Below are 27,072 nucleotides of genomic sequence, written 5' to 3'. Positions count from 1 at the left end.
TGACAAACTTACAATGGCTGACAAACTTACAATAGTTGTTATCCTTGGATTTCTGTTGTATAATTTTTTTAGCAATTAATTATCCCATAAATTTTACAGGTGGCTAGATTTATTCATTTATTAAAAACACGTTTTAAAGGATTAAAATTCAATATCTTGTATTCGCGAAAAAAAAAATTATATATCTAATGGCTGACTGCTCCGACTTACTTTTTTTACCGATTTTATGAATCCAACGAACCTGCAGCCTGTTAAAGCCACCGCTCAGCCGCTCAATTTATATTGCAAAATCTCATTTTCTGATTGAGATGTTGCAGGTAACGAATGTCTTGTAGCTAATTACGTCCTGCATTGTACTTCTTTCAACTTGCAGGTGCTTGCGTCTGATATTGTGAATTGTAGTTAAAAAACAAAACTTCCACAACTTAATTTATTGATTTTGTGAATCTGATACTATCCAACGAACCTGCAGCCCGTTGAAGCGACGGCTCAGCTGCTCAATTTATATTGCAAAATCTCACTGATTCTGATGTTTCAGGCTACGAATGTCTTGTAGCTAATTACGTACCACCTTACGTACCTCTTTCAACTTGTAGGTAATGCTTTCGATTACATCGCACCTGGCTATTTAACTATCTGTACTCTGTACTTGTATAAGGTTATATCATACAATGTTGGCATTATAGTTAATGATCTTAATATTTAAAATATGAATATATGCGTTTTCTATTGAGTTCATAATTTAATATTTAAATTATGAATATAGGTATTTTCTATTGAGGTCATAAGTTTGTTTGTACTTGGGGAAATGGATTCGACACTATTAAAAACCTTTGGGCATCCAAAATCTTGAAGCTTAACAATTATAATTTATTAGATATCATTTTTGGGATTCAACTGCGTTAAGTAAGTCATTATAATTTATTAGATATCATTTTTGGGATTCAACTGCGTTAAGTAAGTCATTCAAACGTATGACCATTTCCATGAGAGGTAGTCGTAACTGACTAATTTCTCATGATTTTTGAATAGTTCACTTAGCACTCATTGCATCGGGTGATGCTCACAGAGGTGAAGAAGTGGAATTGAAACTAGTGAAATGTGGAGAACGAATCACATAGCATCAATCATCACTTCCGGGGCTTGCACCCGGTAACCAGGACTTCCCAGGAGGTCACCCATCCCAGAACTCCTCTGGCTCAAGCGCGCTTAACTGTGGAGTTTTTCCCCACAATCAAGCCCACTTAGCTTGCTACCCCATTTGCAAAACCTTAGCAAGTATTGTGGGGAAAAACTCCACAGTTAAGCGCGCTTGAGCCAGAGGAGTTCTGGGATGGGTGACCTCCTGGGAAGTCCTGGTTACCGGGTGCAAGCCCCGGAAGTGATGATTGATGCTATGTGATTCGTTCTCCACATTTCACTAGTTTCAATTCCACTTCTTCACCTCTGTGAGCATCACCCGATGTAATGAGTGCTAAGTGAACTATTCAAAAATCATGAGAAATTAGTCAGTTACGACTACCTCTCATGGAAATGGTCATACGTTTGAATGACTTACTTAACGCAGTTGAATCCCAAAAATGATATCTAATATAATGCACTGCGTAAATCCCCCATACTTAAATTATAATTTAAATTTCCAAAAAAAATTCATGGATATTTTTGTCAAAATTTCCATTATTTTCGACAAAAAATTGTGACCTACTACTCTTCCTATATTATTATTGATAATGATGTTAATATTTAAATGGCACACATGGTATTGAGAATGATGTTAATATTTAAATGATACACTTCATTTTCATATTAATTGACAAAATTATAATAAAGTCAACTTTTCCATATAACATATGAGGATGGTGAGGCAGTAATGTTGAATTTGAATTGGAAAACTTCTCTTGACTCAGTTGTTAAATCAATGGTGGGACAATGATCATTCGTCAGTGAATGCAGGGTGACTCATCATTGTTATTCAAGAATAATCACATCATCATTGGGAAGCAACATTCACTCCTTCCAAATGCCTCTAGGCCCCGGGCCCTTAACCTATTGCTTTATGTGAGGAAGACTAGCTCTTAGCCAATTAAAAACAATTTTAAGGCATGTTGAATTGTATAAGTCAATGAATCTTAATGAAAATAGAGTTTTTTCATGTAATCAATCATTTTGTAAACATATACCTTTTGTCTATAAATATAATAAGACTATATTCTATTATAAATATAATAAGACTATAGTCTGTTATACATTTTGGAGGGTTTTTTGGTATATTTTCTAGTCTAATTTGCTTTTTGGTATATTTTCTAGTCTAATTTGCTTAGAATCTGAAAGCACCAGTTTGAGTTGTGAACTCTCCACAATTGGAGAGTCCCATAGATTTTTAAGGGTGCTAAATCTATATATAGAGTCAAGAGTTGATTGTAAATGACAAATATCAAAATTTGGCCCAATTAGTTTTAAATGACAAAAATCAAAATTTGGAAAAAAAAAAATTGCCGAAAAACTCCAAAAGGTTGTAATATTTAGAAAACACCTTTGATGAATTTGTCACCTGTACAACCACTTTATTGACTCGTGACAATTATCAGAATGCTTTATCTGAACGTACAATAAGAAGTCAACTTATCCAACTCAATGATATCATTAAGATTTTACTAGGTGAGAAAGTCCTTGTGGATGGTTTGGTTGTTTGGGGAAGAAGTCATGTAAATGAAAGTATGGTAAGAGTTGAATCGAGACTGGTTGCTAAACGAATAGGTGATGGAGTCATTGGTGGAGCAATAAATGAAACTAGAGTGCTTCATATAAGAGCTACATAAGTTCGGTCTGTTGAAGCAATGTAAATGGTTAACCCACTGATGCAGAAGTTTGCAGACAAAATTGCAAATTGCTTAGTCTAAATGGTAAAATGTTCATTAGTAGAATAGTAGTTTCCTTCTTAGATAGATTTAGTAAAATTACTACAATCATATTATTAAATGTAGTTGGTATACTTGGATCGTCTTCAATGATTCTAACACAACGATTTAAGAAATCGATTAGTTGACTAGAAAACATAGTACATCAATGGGGCTTCTTACTGCTGTTTGTCACTAGGGAAACTAGACCAGTGACAGAAGAAGAGTTTCTTAGAACCAAAATTGACATCATAAGTAGGAAGAGGACTGACACTAGAAACATAGGTGACATGGCTGTCATGGATAGTCGAGTAAGTCCAAAATTACAAAATATCTACCTAGTCCTTATAAAGAATTGTGACCATATAATGATGCATATCCCAAAAGGGAAAGAAAATGATATAATAAGTCATAGCAGTCTAAACAGGAGTAGAGACATCAGTTAGGTGTTGAGGGATCTTCTAGAGAAATAAAGCCTTATCCTTTTGTAAGAAAGTTTTCAATCTTGATAAGACGGTGAGTCATCTGATGATTTTCAGTGTTGGTGAATGATAATGGTTGCACGGGGGGGGGGGGGGTTGGTCAGGAAGACCAAGGGACACCCATTGTCTGAGAACATAAACAACAATGTGTAAGGAGAAAATTAGCAGGTGACTGAGAGCCTCTTGTTACCCACCACCTATGGGTGACACCCATAGGAGAATTTTTTCTCCTATATTGTTTTCAACTAACAGCCAACAACCCCTTGCATCCACCAGATAACTCGATGTGCCATCATCTCTGCCACCTAAGCCAATCATTATGCACCGTCGCCCATTTGTCATGATTGTATGTTTGAAGGTGGACCTTCCAACCCTGAAGGTATGATTTTCATTATGTAGTTGGGTATTTTTGCTTACTTATAATGGACACTTTTGGCATAGACTCATGGGGGGATTCAATGGAAATAATGGGTTTGATCTATACTCTTTCCCCCTTGTCCAACTTGGTGGTTAAACTTGTATCCTAGTCCCGTGGGATCTCCTTTATTGACTACTAGCTTTAGGAGTGACACTACATGGGAAATCACGATTTTGGTTATGTGGCCTCGCTTCCTGACACCACATACATCACTTCCCCTCTGCTCACTATAGCCCCTTTTCACATATTTCTCCTCTGGGTCCACATCTGTCCATTGTGTCCACAAGGAGTCAGCCTCCCCCTTCTTTGTCCACACTTTGGGTCGGGTCTAGAACGATGCCCTGGAGGTTGATACATCCAAAAAGAAAGTTAAAAGCATAATTTGGCCACTTACAACATGAAATGTACCATAGAATGAAAAAGATGGTCGGGACATAAAATTTTAAGCACGTGGGAAAAAGCCAAACATGAGTTATACCCCTATCATTATGGCCATCACCCTGGTTCCTAGGGCCCCTTATGTGAGCCCCCTTCATCATTACGGAACCCATGATTGTCCCAAGCTTTGGTGGGTGATGAACTGCCCAAACTAAAGGAGGTATTCATTGTTATATCATTCACATCATACTCTCATTCTCTGGAGCCCCAAGCAGTTATAAAAAGGAAAACCAATAAAAGGAAGAAGGCATATGATGAAGGGTAGAAAAACAAAGGCTAGGGTAACTCATGTACCATGATTTCTCCCTCCCACATCTATACACCCAAGTGTGGGCTTCCCCCATTATAGCTACCCTTGTACCATGGCATGTGGCTTGGAGCCTTTCATATTACCCCACTCCGTTCCATTACTATTTCACATGACACCTGCCATCTGACGGATGAACCATGGACTTGTCACTCCCTTAGAGGTTGAAACCACCCAATAGGGTCCTTTCTTAACCTCCTTCTTGAACCTGACGACACATATATATTCTAAAGCCCATTATGGAAGGGCATGCCACTATGAAGTGCCTATTTGGTTCCATGATTTGTAAGATCATTAGCTCAATTTCACTAATGAATTGTTGTACTGAAAGGCAAGGAGATGCATTGGATCATATACAGGATTGCAGATGGGTCTTCATCTTGGGGTTTGGTCTCCCTATACGGGATCCAATCCCTCTAGAGGGTCTTAATGGAATTTATAGGGTGAGTATTGAGATCCATGAGCCTCTACTGCAACAGAGAGAAGATAGCCACACCATGGAATCCTCAACACCACTTATTGTTTGCTTGTGTCCCACTTGTTCGGTGACGATGATGCACATGGACCACCTTTCCCATTCGACTACACATCTGCACCACACACTTGACAGTTGATTTAGGGCCCAGATGGGGTTTTGTCTCACCTAGGGAAATAAGGGAGAGCTTGCATCATTATTTCAGCCCTTACATATGGAGCAGAAGCTTGTACGATCTAGTTGGAGGACCACAAGGATGTGTTTTGTGCCCCCACAGCCACTAGGGAGCACCAAAGGTCAATTTCTTGGAGATCAAGGGGCCACCCCCCCTTCATTATTGTTATTGGAGCCCTCCTATTCATTATGGCACATGAGGGACTTCATTTGGCCTTCTAACGACACTTCTAGTTACTTTCCTATCATTTAAGCCTTCTTTAGAGGCTAGTTATTCATGTTATGGAGCTATTTGGTGGGCTTGTCACCAAAAGTATTGTTATTTTGCACATTATTTTATTATAGGGGCATCATTAGGCTAAAGTAGGCTATTCGAACCCCTTAAAGGATTGTATAAATATAAGAGAGGCATCCTCTCTCATTCATCATCACTTAGATTTGGGCTATATATTTCTAAATATTTTGGACCTCCAATTTGTGGAATGATTTATATGATTAAATGCATTTTGACGTGAAATATTTTTCGCTATCTCTCTTGGAGCTTCTATTTTGTAGATGTGATTGATGCATATACTTTCTTGTCATGTAAGTTCTCTTTTCATGTGAATTTCTTGATAATTTATGCCTAATGTATGGAACGCTATACTTTGATTTTTCTTGTGCCCTAAAATAATCTGAATTTATGAAACAATTGTAATCTTGGCTCGTTTCATATGTTATTCACCTTGGCAAGAAGAACAAGTACTCATAGGGGTAGGTTGTGCATGTTTTACCTTGAAACTCCATTAAACATTTCATATCGAAGTATAAAAGTCTAAAGTTGTCATGTAGTTACATCCATTAGTAGTGAAGTTGCTTCTTCAGGCCTCCTTGAAGAGTGAAGTTCCCAAATATTGATCATTTTGACTCCAATCTTCCCAATAGCCAAGCACTAGTCCTAGATCCTTCATGGTTAACCCTGAAACTATTTTTATTTCACTTTTTTCTTATTTTTCTGCCCTAAATCTAGAAGGCCAACTAATGCCTAACACGATTTGCATTATAGACATCTCCTTGGGTCGCAAATTGGTATACTATTGGGTTGTCCCTTTCTCTAAGTTCCCTCAAAGTTTCAAGAAATTCCCGTGGCTAGTTTGAGAGAAATCTCAAGTCCTAGCTCCAAAATTGTTTCTATTCTTCACCTTCCTTGGTTAGAGGCATTTCTAGGGTCATTTTCTTTCAAAACCTCATTGGAAGTTCACCTTTATTTGACCTTTCCTTATAATCCTTGCTTGACCTAGTCATATTGTTGATGATCACCCCGAACCCTAGACCTTGCTTGACCTAGTCATATTGTTGATGATCACCCCAAACCCTAGTCCTTGCTTGGATCCCCTAAGTCTCTCTTGTGGTCTTAACGTTTGTATGATCTATATTTCTCAAGACCTTAAGAGAGGTCCTCCTCCCTTTATAGGAAACCTTGACCTAGGCATAACTCTTTTATTTAATATCCTTTCATCTAGGTTTAGGCATCCTTCCCTCAAGCCTTACTTGGAGAGCCATTCTTTTGCTTCTAAAACAAGAAACCTATTATTTGAGCCTCCCCTTTGAATGGGATTTGGAAATCACCTTGTATTTGTACATTGTTATTGACCTCATCATTTTAGTGATTTCCACCATACCAGGACTCCTCCTATTGGTGAAAGTCTGTAAAGAGCAAGGACATCGAATGAGGTGACAATGGATCCTTGTCTCGTTGTTGCCACTTGGTCTACTAGTAGTCCCTTTGGAACCCCTCCTAGGACCCCTACTAAATTGAGCGGTAACATTTTGGGCTTCGTTTTAGGGGACACAAGATGTGTGCATTATTACCCTTAAAACATCATTGCTATATCATTCTTGGCCACTCCATTAGAAGAATGAAGCCCTAGTTCTTCATTGAACTTTAAGGTCAATGCTTGTAGGGCGGAGCAAGCTTTTCTCTAGGCATCTCTAAATTCATCCTGGTGACTCCAACATAATTTACTTCTATATCTTAATAGAATGCATTTTTTTTTATGATTTTCCCTCTTTGGACATCAATAGCATCCTTAGGCACCCTAATCATGTCACAGGATGGTATGTATGGTACCCATGTTTGATGGTGATTCACTCTTTGCAATTGATCATGTAGAAAGATTTATTGTGCATCAAAGATGAAAATGGTCCACCAGGATGTCCTTATATTGTTGTTCATGAGATCCCTCCATGTTCATAATTCATGGTTGCATAATCACAAACCTAGGAGCATCTCACCTATTGAGGAATTCTTTGATGGAATTCTTTGACATATTCAAGTATAGCCTTCTTCAAACATTCAAGAGGAAGCCTTCATTAAACATCATAATGACCTTGGGAATCTAGATGATGAGCAGGAAGGAGGGTCTTCCCTAGGTCCACATGATGAAAAAGGTGATGAAGACACATTTTAGAACATGTGTGATAGGGAGGATGAGTCTATGGAAAGTGAAGTTGAGATTAACCCTACCTTTTCCTAGGATACTATTTCTCATAATACACTATTTGAAGACCTTGGAGAAGGTGATCCTGTAACCTCTTCAAATATTGATACTAATGATTACTTAGATATTGAGGAATGGAAATGGGAGGTTCATGGGAATCATTTTGACAAGGTCCCTATCTATGACACCGATGATGAGGATATCAATAGGACCCTTGTCTCGTTTCACAATCCTCGGATTGCAGTTGAGTTGCATGTGGAACCTTTCCTCAACCCCTCTTGTAAAAAAGAATCATTTCTCTCTCCTGAATATGATAATGATGAGAACCTTTTTTGTAGTGTCTCCCCATGTCATCAGTATCCCTTTCTATCCAATCATGACCCTAGGGTGGCCATATAACATTGTAACACCCTCCCCCCACATTTACCCAAGTTAATTGGTCTACTAGGGTAAAACATGTGATGAGAGGCTACTACGATGTGATTCAACTCCCCATGTACAATTAAGGAAGTGGAACTGACAAAAACAAAACCATTCTAACCTTCCACACATATCACGGAACCTTCAGGAGCCGACCCACCCTTCTATGTGATCAACCCATAAGATGACTTGAAATTTGAATGTTTTGGACCCACAATCGCTCCCATGACAAGCCATGCATGTTTCTAAGGCCTTTTAGTCACTCCTACAACTAGGCATTCTAGAGACTATGGACTTTTTCAACTAGGTATGAGCAAGAGACCTCAAATTGTGTGCCACTTTTTCAGGGCTAGGACTCAGGCCATTGCCCAAAACTTCATGAAACTTTTAGAAATGATAAATAACAATGGAATAAGGCTACTAATGCAATTAATGATGCATGTACTTTATCTAACCCCTACTAGACATCACTGACATTTCATCAAACATGTCACAAATATGAAATCTACGGGTCATAACAACATATATGAGCATAGGGGTGTCGTACTTATCTGAGATTCGTAAAGAAGCATTGTTTCCTTATCATAATAGCTGCATTATCATATATTAGGACACATATACAATGTACATTCATTTTGTAACCAAAACATGATGAAATCCATACATCAAGTCTATCATAAAACATACTCATAACCAACATATAACTAATAGAAATAACAAGGATATAACAACCATAAAATCCACATACAAACCAATATATTTACACATGAAATACAAATGAGAGGAATCTCTTACTAATGAATGCAAAAGCTAACCAAGTTTGGGACTTCCATGAACCACCTGACTATATATTGGTTGAACCAAATATTTCTTTCATCCAATCACTCCCATGCCATATTCCAAGCATGAATGTGGGACTCAAAACCAAACTATGCCAAGTTTCATCAAGATTTACCGCAATCCCCACTGGATCACTAGGATCTAAAGAAGCATGGATGCCACTGTATTTCTCCACCTACATCGTGAGGATTTTTTCTGCCTCCTAGTCTCTAGACTTTATCGTATCCCACCATTCACTGATCGAGGATTCCTAGGCCTAATCGGGACTCCACCCTCCAGGATTTACCATATATCTCGACATTCCTTGGTCAAGGATTCCTAGGCTTGATTGAGGGCACACAACTCTAGGATTTACCATATATCCCACCATTCATCGGTCGAGGATTCCTAGGCCCATTGAGATACACAAAATATATACTTACCGCAATCCCACCTTCTCTAGTCTAGGGAATCCTAAGCCATGTGTTCTTTCTTTCAGAGACCACCTCACTCAGTTTTGAAACCAACCAAATACAAGAGAACCCACCACACCATGGCTATCCAGAAATGGCAAGGCAAGGCTGAAGAACATTGTCACACCTGGAAAATCCCATGCCAATGATAGCAAGAGAATCAAATACACACATGCATGTATCATGCATGCCAAATCTAACAAGGAAATCACACATGCAAATCGATACCTGCAAGTAATCCCGCTGTAGCGCTTGATCTTGATCTTGCTTGCTAGATCTTTTCTTTCCTTTGCCTTATTGGTCCTTCCTTTCCTTTCCTTGATCCAATGCAAGGATTCTCTGATAAAACTCTAAGTGTCCAAGAGTGAGAGAGAATAGAGAGAGAGCTCAAAAAATGAATTGACAAAAAGCTAAAAACTGATCATCATAAGCCTTTTTATTAATGATGCCTCTATTTTCTTCAATTTTCCATTATTTTCCTTCATTTTCCTCCTCACATGCAACCTGTGACCTTTCACCTTTCTTTTCTCCTAATTTCCATTATTTTTATAAATAAAATGCCAATTAATGCCCCATCCCTTTCCAAAGTCTTTGCCTTTGCCTTTGCCATTGCCATTGCCAATTCCCTTAGCCATAATAAACCAAATGAACACCCACTCTAGGATATTTTGCCCAACACTCATCTTGGAATACATGTCCCATGACCTTGGTTATTATTTTTTCTTTATTAATTTTATTACATGGAATTTTGACCAAGACTGATACAGAACCCTCCCCTTTGGGGGAACATCATCCTCAGTGTTCAATGCCACCTACGACCAACAAGATTGTTGAGAATAAAGACATACTACCCATGGAGCTTTATAACTTAGCTCGATGCGGTATTTACAATGATTAACTTGCTGAGAAGAAAACCAACATGACACATAACAACATAACAACCATAACAACATGACACCCATACCGCTTATTAGAGATTTATAACACAACTCATGGCGGTATTTACATCCATATACATATGTACATACACCAAAACATATACCAAAAACATTCGCTCAACCAACAAATAGAGAATGATACATAGCTTGCATCTTATCCGCCATCTCCTATATAGCTTCATTGTGCCGAAAGTGCTTCCGCTACACTTTAACTTGCTCGATTTCTTGGTTTTGTAGCATGAACATCTTTTCCTGCAATATACACTGAGGTTTTGACTAGAATTATCCATTTGGCTCCACCCGTAATACAAACTAATCAATCACATGATCAATATCTTTAACATACGTTTTAAGCAATGACACATGGAAAACATCATGGACTTTCACTATCGGAGGCAGTGCAAGTCGATAGGCTACTGGTCCAATCATTTCAAGAATCTTGAAAGGTTCACAAAACTGAGGTGCCCGCTTGGCACATGATCCTGTTAGGTTCCTATACCAATAGGTGTCATTTTTCATGATTGACTAGGAAGTGCCAAATATGTTCATCCTTTCCATGCTGCAAAGGTTCCATATTTCAAAAGAGACAGAGAAAATTAAAAAATGTAAAGAGGGTATGCCTTAAAACAATGATCAGAAGGCAAGAAAATGAATTAGTCAGAAAAAATAATAGAAATGAATCCCAAAGAAAGACCAGGAAAGTGGCCAGTCAAAATGCCACTGCTACCTTATTTGCAAGTCCAAAATGTGCAAGTATTGTTGTTTTCACACTTGATGGGTGGCCCAACAGTGCAATCTGGACCATGCCATGTTTAAATTGCTGTTGTAGAATAGAGAAAAAGTGCCTGTCCAAACAGCTTAAGCTTGGCAGATGAGTAGCTAGGTAGAGAAATGAAGGAGCCCAACTGCTTAATCTGGGCCCTTGGAAGAGATAAGGGTACACTTAGATAGGAGGGCAGTCAAAAGAAAAGAAGATAATCAGGGTCTGCAAGTCTAAGTGCACCCATTCAGAAGGATGAAAAAATGTTAGGTGTATTAGGCTGGGTAGGTAGTTAAGGTTGCAGAAGCAAGGTTTTGATCACCTCATGTATTGTCAATCAGAGCTCCTCTCATCAATGACAGAAGTGTCAAAGCAGTTATTTTGATGGCAGAACTTTGGAAGAATGTCTAATTCCCCTTCTATTCCCCCATAAATCACTCACTAACATCCCCTTGAGGACCTTGGGATCTGCCCAACCAGTCCTGTTATCACTTCATTTTTGTAAAATACTAAGTCAAGCTTTGACTTTCTTCAATGAAAAGAAGCCACATTTCTTGTGTAAAAATCATTTCTCCACATTCCATTCACTTCTTATGTCTAAGTTTCAGTCCATAAACTTAACCTCTGCCCTACTCTTTCACCTCGCAAACTCATATTAACTTCTAATTCTATTTATATAGCTCCCTAACCTATGTTCCTATCCCTATTGCTACAAAAAGCTATATAAAATTCCAAAAAATAATAAATATTCCCACCCCATGGCACTATAGCCTTATAATGCAGTCTTGGGAAATAATAGTCCATCTGGGACTATTATGAACCCTTCCGCGTCTTAACCTGGAGTTAGTTTAACCTCTGGTTAAATTAACAACCGCTGCCCACCTCTCCGTTCATTAAAATTTGTTACTACACCCTTCACGTTCATATTTTAAAGTTTGGTGTTTAAATGTTTATTAAACATTAAACTCCTCTCCAACGCATATAACACATATAACCCGCTTTCCAAAGGTTTGAACCCCCCGCCACATAAATAAATCAATATAATATATAACGGGCCCCCGTACATTAACCTGCCGCCAGCTCCGCGCTCCGTCGGCCCTTCGATCCGCCCTCCCAGATCCAACGGCCTAGGTGGACTTCGGGGCGCCCCTGACGCATGGGAGTTAGCGTCCGATAACACAGTGGTTTTGCCATCATACAAAGGACGTGTGTCCGCCTTTTATTGCATCGGGAGGGCTCTGACACATACCGCCCCCGTATAGAAGGCGGTCCGATAAAACTGCAAACCGCCTTCTATCCTGTGCCACGTCGTCTCACTGGCGTCACTGCCACGTCACCCTGCCGTACTGCCATGTCATCCGCCACCTGTCCTCTGCTGACGTCACTGCCACGTCACCCTACCATACCCGGGACCTGCCGATGACGTCATGTTGACGTCATCACAGAAAAGGCGCAAAGGGCGAGAATTGCGTCAAAAAATGCCTGAATCGAGAAACAGAGGCAGTTTTTGATGCGTGATTAGCGCTTAGAGCTAATCGCACATCGCTAAGAAATATTACTCAAGAAGGAGAGCTTCCTATTGCTCGGCTACCTGCAAAACCCAAAAATTTGCAAGAGGCAACGCTGGAAACAGAGAACTAAAAAAAAAGGGCAGCAGGCAGAGGGAGTAAAGATATGACAACGACAATTTTATAAGAAGGTCAAGTATGCATACCAAGAGCAGGATAACAAAACAGTGACTCAGCAAAGCACCAGGGCAGCAGGCCCAAAAATCACAAATTAAAAGCATAGCCTTAGCTGACTCAGTTAATCCCAAAAGTCTAAATTCTCTTATTGAACGGATAGCTAATACCCTAAATATCTACTGCATCATTTACTCTTTCATCTACTATTCCTCAAGAGTTGGTAAAGAAGTTATGAGTTATTAACTCATCAACTAGATATTTTGTAACTCATTTTTTGTATATATACTGCCCCACAGAACATATTTGGGGTTGGTCGTTGGTGATTTTCTTTCTAAGACACTGCGCTGTAAATTTTCAGACTCTCTAATACAAATGGCTGGGAAAGTTCATGGTCTCTGCACTGTTTGGATGTGAAAGTGATGATCTGCGTTCTGCTACAGAATTCCTGTGTTGTTTAATGGAACAATAAGTTATTCTAAACCACGTTTTGTCTTTCTGTGTTTGCTTAATTCACATATATGTTTCATTAACTTAGCAATAGAGAAGAAGAATAGCTCAGGACTTGTTTAAATACACCCTCTGCTCAATCCCTGTTTCTAATTATGTTTTCTTCGGAATTGGTCATAAATATGAATTCTTAATTGCTCATGTTTGCACTAATTCTCTCATTATGAATGCTGTTTAGGAATTCTTAATTGCTCCTAGATAATATTCTCACACTTTCCCTCTATCAGCATAGTGAAAGATCCTTGACTGCCTTTCATTCCCTGATTTCATGTCATCATATCTCAGATTTCAAGGATTGTTCCATAGATGCCTGTCTGGCTCTGTAGCATTACATTTTCCCATGAAACACTTTCAGCAGTACACCACCATTGACTCCATTGCCCAATAGTTTAGACTGTTCTGAGACTGCATCCCAGATCTGCCTGAAATCATCATCCAACCAAATTTAGAACAAAACCCTGCACTTCATATCTAGCCTAACATAACAAAAACAAAGTTAAATCATAAAGAGAGAGCCCTCTCTGGCTGTAGATTGGCTAGAATCTGTGGCCCAAAGATTGGTTAGTGGTTACCTCGGCCGTATTCCCTTTGAGGAGCTTAGGGAACAACCTGAGTGATAACAGATCCAATCCTCAAGGAGCTCTTCTTGGGCTTGATGTGCAAATACACCCATTCCCCAACCTAAATCTACTTAAACAACCTGTTCCAATATGCATAACTTTTCTTCTTGTCTTGTGCTGCCTTTAGATTCTTCTTGATAATATGCATTTCCTATTCCATCTCTTCCAACATGTCCGGTCCTATCAATACCTTGTTCATTGGATCACTCCAACTGATGGGAGTATCACAACTCCGCCCATAGTTCCTCAAATGGACTCATCCTCATTGACTCACGATTCCCATTGTTATAAGCAAACTCAACCAATGGAAGGTACTCCTCCCATCTCCTTTGTTGATGCATCACATACATTCTCAACATGTTCTCCAATATCCTATTGACCCTCTTTGTCTGTCCATCTGTCTGCGAATGATAAGTTGTGCTGAAGGCCAACTCTATCCCCAAACCTACAAACATCTCCTTATAAAAATTGCAAGTGAACTTAACGTCCCTTTTTGACACAATATTTCTTGGAACACCATGCAATGTCACTACATCTCGGATGAATACCTGTGCCACATCACTAGTTGAATAAGTAGACTTCGCTAGAATGAAGTGCATTGCCTTTGTCAACTTGTCAACCACAACAATGATGGAATCATGTTGCCTAGATTTCCTCATCTAACCTGTGATGAAATCCATGGAAATGACCTCCCACTTCCACTATGGAATCATAATCGACTGTAGTAGTCCACCTAGATGCTTAAATTCAACTTTCACCTGCTGACATTCCAAACATCTAGCCACAAACTTTGCCACGTATTTCTTCAGATTCAACCATGACAAAACTTCTTTACTATTGTCAATGTCTTATGGTATATTGGATGAACTAAATAAGGTTTTGCATGAAACTCTCACAAGATAGTCTTCTTAAGCTCACTGTCATTCAGAACATATATCCTGTCCCTAAACCTGACCAAACCTTATGCTGTAAGATGATAGTCCACATCCTAACCACCTGTGCCCTGTTGTAACCTATCCATAAGCTCCATGTACCTGCCATCTTGTTGCCCTACCTGTAAGATCTGATCATGTAAGTTTGTCCCATAAGAAATCATAACTGCTATGTGATTCACCTATACTCTTCTACTAAGAGCATCTGCAACCCTTTTCTCCTTACCCTTGATGTACTTGATATCAAATTCAAACTCACTAATCGTGGCCAACCATCTATCTTGTCTAGAATTCAGTTTCAGCTGGTCAAATAGAAGCCTGAATCCACTGGTGATCACTCATTAATACAAAACTCCTACCAAGAAGAAATTGTCTCCACATCTTCAATGCATGGATGATCGTTGCCAACTCAAGATCATGTGTCAGAGAATTATTCTCATTCAATTTCTATGACTCATACCACACTACCTGTCCTTTTTGGATAAGGACTCCACCAAGTCCTCTCTTGCAGGCATCTGTACACACCACAAACTCTTTGATCAGATATGCAATCTTTAACATTGGATAATTCTTCAACAACTACTTCAATTTCTCAAAACTTGTTGCACATTCTTCTGTCCATTCAAATTTCTTGCCTTGCCTTTGCAATGACGTAATAGGATATGCAATTCGAGAGAAGTTCCTGATGAACCTCTTATAGTAACCTACTAGTCCCATGAATGATATTACCTCATCCAGATTCTGAGGAGCTGCCCACTCCATGATAGCCCTTATCTTCTCCGGATCTATTGTTAGTCCTTACTTGGAAACAACATGTCCCAAGTAATGTACCTCTGTTTGAAAGAAATTGCACTTGCTAAGCTTGGCATGCAACTAATGCTCTCTCAGTAATCTCAACACTGCTACTAAGTAGTCAACATGCTCTTCCTCATTTTTAGAATATATCAAGATGTCATCAATGAATACAACAAGAAACTTGTTCAGATAAGGATGCAATACACTATTCATCAAGCACATAAAAGTAGTTGGAGCATTATTCAAACCAAATGGATCTAAAACAAACTCATAATGTCCATAGCTGGTCTTGAAAGTAGTCTTGTAGATGTCCTATTCTTTAATGCGTACCTGATGATATCTGCATCTCATATTGATCTTTGAGAACACTGCGACTCCCTTCAACTGATCAAACAAGTCATCAATCCTCGGCAACATATACATGTTCTTGATGGTTACCTTGTTCAACTATCTGTAATCAATGCATATCCTAAGAGTACCATCCTTCTTCTTTACAAACAACATCGATCCACCCCAAGGTGATACACTTGGCCTAATGTATCTTTTGTCAAGCATTTCCTGCAACTATAACTTTAGCTCTACCAACTCTAGAGTGCTTACCCTGTACGGTGCGTTCAATGATGGTGTTTCCCCTGGTACCAACTCAATGGAAACATACACTTCCCTGTGAAGCGACAACTTTGAAATCTCTGTTGGAAACACATCCTGAAACTACTGCAAGATCAAGTACTTGATCAATACCTCTACATCCTCAACATCTTTACCTTTATCACTAGAAATATGCCTTGCAAATAACACACACCCTTTTCTGTGACTACATTTTCCCTACATAGTTGTCACCATTCTAATTGATGTTGCCTTCTTCTTACCCTACAAGATCCTTTGTTCTCCATTGTCGTCTAAGCACTCAATGGAATTGTAATAACAATCCACTTTGGTCCTATGAAGATACAACCATTCCATACCCAAAAGCATACTATATGATCCCAAAGGAAATACATTCAAATGTGTTGACGTAGACATACCATTCAACTCGAATGCATAAGCTCTTACCCAATAATACACTCTCTTCTTTGTACCTGTAGCCAATTGCACTAACTGGGATTTTGCATGCACTTCCTTATTCAAACCACACTTATCCACCAGGTCAGGACTAACATAACTATAATTAGATCCAGGGTCAATCAAAATAGAAACAACTTGATCACAAAGCTTATTGTCCATCTCAATAATAGTTGCCTGGTGATTTGCTTGCTTGTTATCCAATGTTGCATAGATACAAGGAATACTTTGCCCAACATTCCAAATAGTCTGCGCCTCTGATGCACTATAGATATGAGTCTTACCACCCTGATTTTGTGGACAATCCCTCTTAATATGCTCGATACCACATGTCCAACATTGCAATTGTCTTGTACCATCACCTTTATTCTACTGCCCTCGATGTTGTGACCCATTAAACTTCTTGTAAGGTGCAACATTTTATTTCTCACCTGCATCCCGAGGCCTTGTTCTTTTCGGTTGCCATTTACCTTTAGCTTTGTCTTTCCCTTTCCAACCTTCCTGAGATTATGTCTTGCACTTTGAATCCTCATAACAATGCTTCAATTTCCCAAAACTTCCTCAAACAATTGAGGCTCATCATACTCAATCCGATCTCTAAATGCTAATGAAAATCCACTGAAAAACCTCTAACCTTTAGCCTTTTCAACCTTAAGATGCGGCACGTACCTCAATAAGTCCAGGAACTTAGTTTTGTACTCCTCATCTGTCATCAATCCCATCTTTAGCTCATAGAATTGATTGGCTTTGATGTCATAGTACCTCTCTGACAAGTACTTATTCCTGAAAATTCTCTTTAATTTATGCCAACTTAAGTCTCCTGTCCTGATGTCTCTAACCCACTTCACGAATATGCAATCTACAGGTCATAACAACAGATCTAAGCATAGGGGTCTCATACTTATCTGAGATTCATAAATAAGCATTGTTTCCTTATCACAATAGCGACATTATCATCTATTAGGACATATATACATTGTACATTCATTTTCTAACCAAAACATGATGAAATCCATACATTGAGTCTGTCATAAAACATACTCATAACCAACATATAACTAATAGAAATAACAAGGATATAACAACCATAAAATGCACATATAAACCAATATATTTACACATGAAATACAAATTAGAGGAATCTATTATTAATGAATGCAAAAGCCAACTAGGTTTGGGACTTCCACGAACCACCCGCCCATAGATTGGCTAAGCCAAATCTTTCTTCCACCTAATGACCCCCATGCCATATTCCAATAATGAATGTGGGACTCAAAACCAAACCAAACTAGGTTTCCTCAAGATTTATTGCAATCCCCAGTGGATCACTAGGCCCTAAAAAAGCATGGATTCCACCGTATTTCTCCACCTACACCATCAGGAATTTGTTTGCTTCTTAGTCTCTAAGCTTTACCATATATCTTGCCATTCAATGGTCGAGGATTCCTAGGCCTAATCGAGACTCCACCCTCCAGGCTTTATTGTATATCCCGTCATTCATCGGTCGATGATTACTAGGCCTAATCAAGGGCACACACCACTAGGCTTTACCGTATACCCTGCCATTCACTAGTCGAGTATTCCTAGGCCCACCGAGGTACACAAAATTCAGCTTTACCGCAATCCCACCTTCTCCGATCCAAGGATTCCTAGGCCATGTGTTCTTTCTTTCAGGGACTACCTCACTCAGTTACAAACCATCTGGAAATCCAGTGCAACCAAATACAAGAGAACCCACCACACCATGACTATCCGGAAATGGAAAGGAAAGGTTGAAGAACATTATCACACCTGGAAAATCCCATGCCAATGACAACAAGAGAATCAAATACACACATGCATGTACCATGAATGCCAAATCTAGTAAGGAAATCACACATTCAAATCAATACCTATGAGTAATCCCATTGTAGCCACATGATCCTGCTCTTCCTTGATTTATCTTTGCTTTCATTTTCCTTCTTGGTCCTTCCTTTGCTCTCCTTGATCCAATGCTAGAATGCTCCAAGAAAACTCTAAGTGTCCAAGAGTGTGAGAGAGAAAGCTCCAAAATTGAACTGACAAAAAGCTGCAAACTAATCCTCATAAGCCTTTTTATTAATGAGGCCTCTATTTTCTTCAATTTTCCATTATTTTCCTTCATTTTTCTCTTCACATGCAACCTGTGACCTTTCACCTTCCTTTTCTCCTAATTTCCATTATTTTCATAAATAAAATGCCAAATAATGCCTCGTGCCTTTCCAAATCCTTTGCCTTTGCCTTTGCCAATTTCCTTAGCCATAATAAACCAAATGAACAACCACACTAGGATGTTTTTCCCAACACTCAGCTTGGAATACGTGTCCCATGACCTTGGTTATTATTTTTCCTTTATTAACTTTATTACATGGAATTTTGACCAGGGCTATTACAAGCGCGATATGAATGATAAGGACCATGATGGGGATGATATGCCTAAGTTTGCCATCCATTGGAGGTTTATGAGCTTGATTATTGGTATCTCTATCTTTTGGTTGGAAGAAAAGATCTAGTGGAGTGGATTACATCCCTTTTCTCCATCTTCTCCCATGATACTCTATGTATGGTCATTCTATTTTCCCATCTCCCACCCTTGTGACCTTCCATGTAGCCATTCCTGCCCTTGCCTTTGAATCTATTGCATAGTAAGCAGAGGGACAACTTCTCTCATATTGAATGGATGATATGTTGGTTGCATTGGTTCTCTAATTACACTTAGTATTTCTATAGTGTAATATGCATATTAGAGTAGGATGCATTGCATGTTGATTTTTGTATTAGAAGTAATATCATATTCCTTTTATCATGCTATATTAGGATTTGCATTTAGAATTAGATTTTATTTCTTGTTGATTTTTATGGCCTAACAAAAGCATGGGTGATCATAAGATGACACAAAAACATGTTCCCCTATGTGCTGAGCCTTTGTTGTGCAGATTATAGGTCTACTGTCCCAAGAGATTGTTGGTGTTCGCATGACCTCCTCGTTCGAGTACGTTTGTGCACCCTACTGAGTGATCATATCCTAATTGGAGCCATATGCTACCCAATACCTGTGGGTGACACCCATAGGATAAAGTTTTCTTCTAGATTGTTTTCAGCCAACATCCAACAACCCCTTGGAGCCACCAGATAGCTTGATGTGCCATCATCTCCTCCATTCGATCCAACCATTATGCACCCTCTCTCGTATGTCATGATCGTATGTTTGAAGGTGTGCCTTCCAACCCCAAATGTATGACTTTCATTATGTAGTTGGGTATTTTTTATTACTTATCATAGACACTTATGGGCATGGATTAGTGGGGGAATTTGGCGGAAATAATGGGCTTGGTTTTTACCCTTTTCCCCTTTTCCAATGTTGTGGTTAAGCTTGTATCCTAATCCCGTGGGATCTCCTTTATTGGCTACTAGCTTTCAGAGTGGCACTACATTTGAAATCCTGATTTTCGTTGCTTGGTCCTACTTCTCGACAGCACATACATCACTCCCCTTTGCTAATTATAGCCCCTTTTCACATATTTCCCATCTGTGTCCACATATGTCCATTGGGTCCACAAGGAGTTAGCCTTCCCCTCCCCTTGTCCACACTTTGGGTTGGGCGTGAAACGATACCCCGAAGTTTGATGCAGCTAAAAATAAATTTAAAAACATAACTTTTCTACTTATAACAGGAAATGTACCATAAAATGCAAAAGATGGATGAGACATAAAAGTTTAGCATGTGGGGAAAATCTAAACATGAGCTCTACCCCTATCATTATGGCCATCACCATGCTTCCTAGGGCACCTTATGTGAGCCACCTGCATCATTAAGGAACCCATGATTGTCCCAACCCCTGGTGGGAAATGAACTGCCCAATCTAAAGGAGGTATTCACTGCTATATCATTCACATCATGCTCTGATTCCTTGGAACCTCAAGAAGTTATAAAATGAAAAATCAATAAAAGGAAAAAGGAATATGATGGGTGGAAAAAAAAAGGTCGAGGTAACTCATGTACCACAATAACTCCCTCCCACATCTATACACAGAAGTGTGGGTTTCTCTCATTATCATTATCCTTGTACCATGGCATGTGGCTTGGAGCCTCCCCTATTACCCCACTCCGCTCCATTACTATTTCACATGACAACTACCATCTGACAGATGAACCGTGGACCTGTCACTCCCCTAGAGGTTGAAACTACCCAATAGGGTCCTTTCTTAACCTCCTTATTGAACCTGGGGACACCGGTATTTTCTAAAGGTCATTATGGAAGGGCATGCCAGTATGAAGTGTTCACTTGGTTCCATGATTTGTAAGTTCATTTGCTCAATTTCACTAATGAATTATTGTACTTGAAAGAGAGGAGACACATTTGATCTTATATAGGATTTCAGATGGGTCTTCATCTTGGGGTTTGATCTCCCTATATGGGATCCAAGCCCTCCATAGGGTCTTAATGGAATTTATAAGGTGAGCTTTGAGATCCATGGGACTCCAATATAGCAGAGAGAAGATAACCACACCATGGGAACCTCAACACCACTTATTGTTTTCTCGTGTCCCACTTGTTCAATGATGATGATGCACCTGGACCACCTTGCCCATCCAACTACCCACTTGCACCACACACTTGACAGTTGATCCATGGCCCAGATGGGGTTTTGTCTCACCTAGGGAAACAAGGGAGGGATTGCATCATTGTTCTAGCCCTTACAAATGGAGCATAGGCTTGTTTTATCCAATTGGAGACCCATGAGGATATTCTTTGTTCCCCCACAACCACTTGGGAGCATCACAGATCATTTGCTTGAAGATCAAGGGGCCACCCCCTTCATCACTATTATTGGAGACATACTATTCATTATGGCACATGAGGGGCTTCATTTGGCCTTCCAATGACCCTTCTAGTTACTTTCCGATCAGTTTGACCTTCTTTAGAGGCTAATTATTCATGTTATGGAACTAATTGGTGGGCTTGTCACCAAAAGTATTGTTATTTTTCACACTATTTTATCGCAGGGGCATCATTAGGATAAATTAGGCCATTCGAACCCTTTACAGGATTGTATAAATATAAGACATGCATCCTCTCTCATTCATCATCAGTTAGATTTGGGATATATATTTATAAATATTTCAGACCTACAATTTGTGGAATGATTTCGATGATTAAATGCATTTTGATGCGTGGAATATTTTCACTGTTTCTCTTGGAGCGTCTATTTTGTGAATGTGATGGATGGATATGCTCTCTTGTCATGTAAGTGCTCTTTTCATGCGAATTTCTTGATAATTTATGAATAATGTATGGAACATTATGCTTTTATTTTTCTTGTTCCCTAAAATTAATGAGAATTTATGAGACACTTGTAATCTTGGCTCGTTGCATATGTTATTCATCTTGGCAAGAACAATGAATTTTCCTAAGGGTAGGTTGTGCACCTTTTACCTTGAACTCCATGAAACATTGCATATCGAAGTATAAATGTCTAAAGTTTCCATGTAGCTACATCCATTAGTAATGAAGCTTCTTCTTTAGGCCTCCTTGAAGAGCAAAGTTCCCAAACCTTGATCATTTTGAATCCAATCTTCCTAATAGTCAAGCACTGGTCCTAGATCCTTGATGGTAAACCCTAAAACTATTTTTATTTAACCTTTTTCTTATTTTCCTGGCCTAAATCTAGAAGGCTAATTAGGGCCTAGCACGAATTTCACTAGAGACATCTCATTGGGGTGAAAATTGGTATACTATTGTGTTGTCCCTTTTTCTAAGTGCCCTCAAATTTTTAAGTAATTCCTGTGGCTATTTTGAGATAAATCTCAAGCCCTGGCTCCAAAATCATTTATATTCTTCACCTTCCTTGGTTAGAGGCATTTCTAGGGTCATTTGCTCTAAAAAAATCATCGGAAGTTCACCTTTCTTCTACCCTTCCTTCTAATCCTTGCTTGACCTAGCCATATTGTTGATGATCACCCCAAACCCTAGGCCTCACTTGGATCACCTAAGTATCTATTGTGGTCCCAACCTTTGTATGATCTATATTTCACAAGACCTTAAGAGAGGTCCTCCTCCCTTTCTAGGAAATCTTCACCTAAGTATAACTCTTTTATTGAATATCCTTTCACCTAGGTTTAGGCCTCCTTCCCTCAAGGTTTTCTTGGAGAGCCCTTATTTTGCTTCTAAAACAAGAAACCTATTATTTTATCATATCCTTTGAATGGGATTTGGAAATCACATTGTACATTGTTATTAACCTCATCATTCTAGTGATTTTCATCATACCGAGACCCCTCCCATCGGTGAAAGTTTGTAAAGAGCAGGGGACATTGACTAAGGTGACAATGGATCCTTGTCCATTGATGCCACTTGGTTTAGTAGTAGTCCCTTTGGAACCCCTCCTAGGAACCCTGCTAAATTGAGTGGTAACACCTTCCACTATGCAAACTTGTTAGCCTAGATTTGTGTGTTCGACAGGAAGAACACAATCATTCTTTTTATTATTTCGATGTCATTTTATTTTACATGTTGCATGATATTAAGATTTATTACTATCAACATTTTGAACCAATTAATGTGGTTCATCATCAAAATGAAGTAACAGAGAAACTATGATTAGGTTACAAGATTAAATAAGAGAGGGACGGAGAGAGCTAATGTGCAAAGTCAAAGAAGGAAATAGTCCATTAGCTCTCTCTCTCCCTCTCCTATTTAGTCTTGTAGCTTGATCAATTTTTTTCATCACTTTATCCTGATGATGAACCAGATTAGCTGGTTCTAAATGTTGACACGAATAAATCCTAATGTGATGGATACAAAGGAAGAATATCTAAATAACTCTCCTTACTGAAGCCTCATTTTACAATTTGCATGGTAATTTTATAATTATATAATTTGATAATATGTTATATTTGTTTTACAACATCTTTCATTTTTAATGATGAGATACATATTTTGATTGAAGAAGTATGAGATAATGTTTTTATGAAGTAAAATAAAAATTTGGATTAAAATATTAATCTGCAAAAGTTCAATATAGACTTTTGGTAATTTTATGATTCCACCAAACTGGAAAAAGTATTGGTAGGTTGAACCCAACTCATATAGAATTTTGTTTCTAAAATCAATTACAATTACCTTTGTTCCATGTTTTATAGGTTATTGTGCTCTTCTTTACTACCTGGCCAGAATGGTTTGTAGGAGGCATGATTGGCTTATACCCCAAATCTTAGATCTCTTCTTCCATGGATGAGTTTGAGCCTTCTTCTCAGTTTGACATATATGTCTTGGTTATAGCTTGTTTAAGCATTGTGAGCCTTGCAACACCCATTGTAATTGTGGTGGCTGCTAGAGTAGGTGCCACACAAGGTGTTTAATGGAAGGGGGGAAGATGCTAGAGAGAGCACACAAAGTGACATATTAGTGGTTGGGTGGTTTTCTATCGTGTGAGCTTGAAAGGTGAAAGAGAAGTACTTTTTCCTAGTCCTGCTCTTTTTGGTCCTTCCCAAGAAAAAGTTCATTCACAAATGGAGTTTTTTTGTTATTCAAAGTTATTTAACAACTCGATTTATGTATTTTATATTTTATATAAATTATTAGCATGGATAAAGACTTCAACCATTTAAGGTCAAATTATTTAACTTTACAAAATTGGAAATTATTAGTATGGAGAAAGACTTCAATCATTTGAGGTGAAATTATTCAACTTTACAAAATTGGAAAGTAATATATAAATTAAATGGTTGGTAAAGGAGGATATAATTACAACTAGTACAACCACATTAACAAATTTGGTTGATATACACCATAGGCGTATAGGTAAAACTTTCACCAACAAATATAAACTCAAATCCTAAAAATGTTATGCAACCAAAACCCTAACCCTAATTGCTAATAGGGCCTTCACATTAGACACATTTATAACCTCTTGTCATCTCTATATGGTTAAATTGGAAATTGGAACCATTTAGAGATTTATTTGATATATACTTCCCAATGGGATAATTTTTGGACATTTGATGATGTATGGGTGGTTTTGTAAGTGTTGGCATTGATGTCAAATAAGGGTCAAAATGATGATTGGGTGTTTGGGAGGAATCCCATGATGGTAGTTGCAGGTTTCTTGTAGGGAATCATCACAGTAGTAGGCTTACTGAAGAAGCCATAAAATGATGATTGGGTGTTTGGAAGGAATCCCATGTTAGCTATAGGCTTCTTGTAGAAAATCATCACAGTAGCAGGCTTACTGAAGAAGCCATAAAATGATCATTATGGTGGTTGTGAGTTTAGCTGTCCAAAGAGTCAATGAGCAGAAAATTTTACAGCCATCTTCCATGTAGCTAAAGGACTTAAAGCCTACATCAGACCCCATCCATTAGAAAATGCTCTGAACAATCTTTCCAATGATATGAAAATGTCTAAAAATAGACTCTTGGATCAAAAGTTATGACATGTTGAAGTTCGGGGACTTGAAGTCCTAAGAAGGCTGGAATATCGGAGATCGAAACATTTGCGAATCAGAAATCGAAAATCGGAGATCAGGATGTCTGCATATCGGCATAATCAACGATATCGACAATCAAAGATCGGGATGCCTGCGTATCGGAATCATCAATGATATCAACAATCATAGGTTGGAGGAAATTAGAACCCCGGAGATTGGAGTAGCGAATTTCTTCAAGTGAGTGAACCGCATAAATTTGCGATATTAATAAGTGTCGATAAGCCTCTAAAAGTGCCACGGTTTTCTAGAGGAAGAATAAAAAAGGATTTCAGTGTAAAACCAAGGATGGTGGGTCCTCTTCTCTCTCCTCTAGGCGGACACATGGTAGCATATGATTGGCTCTGATAAGCTACAATGGCACCTGATGTTAGGATGACGTGGCAGTACAATTGGACATGTGGTAGGCATATTTAACCGCATCGAGTAGGCTAAGGGACAGAACCAGGTGACACATGTCACCTCTAAGGAGTCGCCACGTGGAGGTGATGACGTCATAATAGAGCTTGGCAATCAGAGTATTAAGATACCAGAACTCTAGTGCAGTTGAAGTTTTGAAGAGTTCCGATATAGAGGGCTTCTAATGTAAGGCTGGCACATGGTTGTAAGAGCTCAATGAACCAAGGGCAGAGAGTTGTTAACAAAGGGAGAATGGCCCCCGATAGAGTTTGAAGGCTTAGCACCTTAATGCTAAGTGGTAGGTCACAACTAGCGGTCCTATGATGAGAAGAATTGTGAGGGCTAAGCAGAAGTAGCTTAACAATCGGAGGATCAGAATATCGGAACTCAGCGCCACTATGAAGATTGTGATATGGAATTGTTGTGATATGAAATCGCTCTGATAAGGAAGTACAGAGCTTTAAAGAATGTATGGGCTGGTAGCTGTGATATTGAATGAAGGCACATAGGAGTTGGTAATTGAAAAAGGGCTAATTCTATGGAAGACTCTACAACAAGAAACAAAGGAAAACATTGGTAACATAAATGAATTTGAGTGCTTGAAGGAAGCGATCGACTGCTTCGTGTGCACGAATGGTTGTGGTAAATAAGAATAGAACGGTCATATTCGTGGACTGTTAAGGTATGTGAAACAATAAATAAGCATGGGTGATGGGCCTTGAAAATGCCCATGTTTTCATCATGCAATATCACCATTCATACCCTAAAACCCTAGGTCTTTAACTCGTTCCGTACCCTAATTCTATTATTTATCACCAAATCACATCCTATGCCTCGTGGTTGATTATCATTGGTTTTATTAGATTTTCTATGATTAAATATGATTATGCCATGATTTACTAATGATGGTTTTGCTAAGCTCATTTTCACAGGGTTCCATCGCCAAGTTTCTTCACGAGCCAATAGAGTATGGAAATGGCCAATTTGGGGCTTTTGACACTTTCGGCATGCTTCCAGAGAAACCGAGAGAGGTTATTGTCAAAAATGATGTTGTAATACCTTTCCATAACCTGGATTGCACCCAGGTCACTCATGTGGGTCTCTAGAAGGAAATTCATAAATTTGCCCAAATCTGCAATAATTTTCAAACTTCCAACTTCTGCCTCGATTTCCATGCAGATGAAGGCGAATGAAGAAAATATGGCACATGGGTTTTGGTCCTAGTATAGCCAATTTACTAACCCTAAAATAGTTTTCTAAAATTCCTTACAGTTTGGGAGATATGTAGAGTTCTATGAGGCCAATTTATATAAAATGTCCAGATTTGTACTTGGTCAAATTCGGATCTGCATATTTTTATGCCATAGTTACGGTTTGATAAGTTCTTGTCCTCCATCCCTAAATTCATCAACATCAACCATTGGCTATTTGAAGGCCATCTAGAGAATTCAAACACGGCATGAATTTGGTTTTAATTAATCTACAA

The sequence above is a fragment of the Pinus tabuliformis genome, chromosome 3_1 (genome assembly GCF_031772625.1).
Source record: "Pinus tabuliformis cultivar Carrire ecotype Pingquan chromosome 3_1, CPIR1, whole genome shotgun sequence".
NCBI classification, from domain to species: domain Eukaryota; kingdom Viridiplantae; phylum Streptophyta; class Pinopsida; order Pinales; family Pinaceae; genus Pinus; species Pinus tabuliformis.
The sequence above is the reverse complement of the archived record's forward strand: the minus strand, read 5'-3'. Positions refer to the sequence as shown.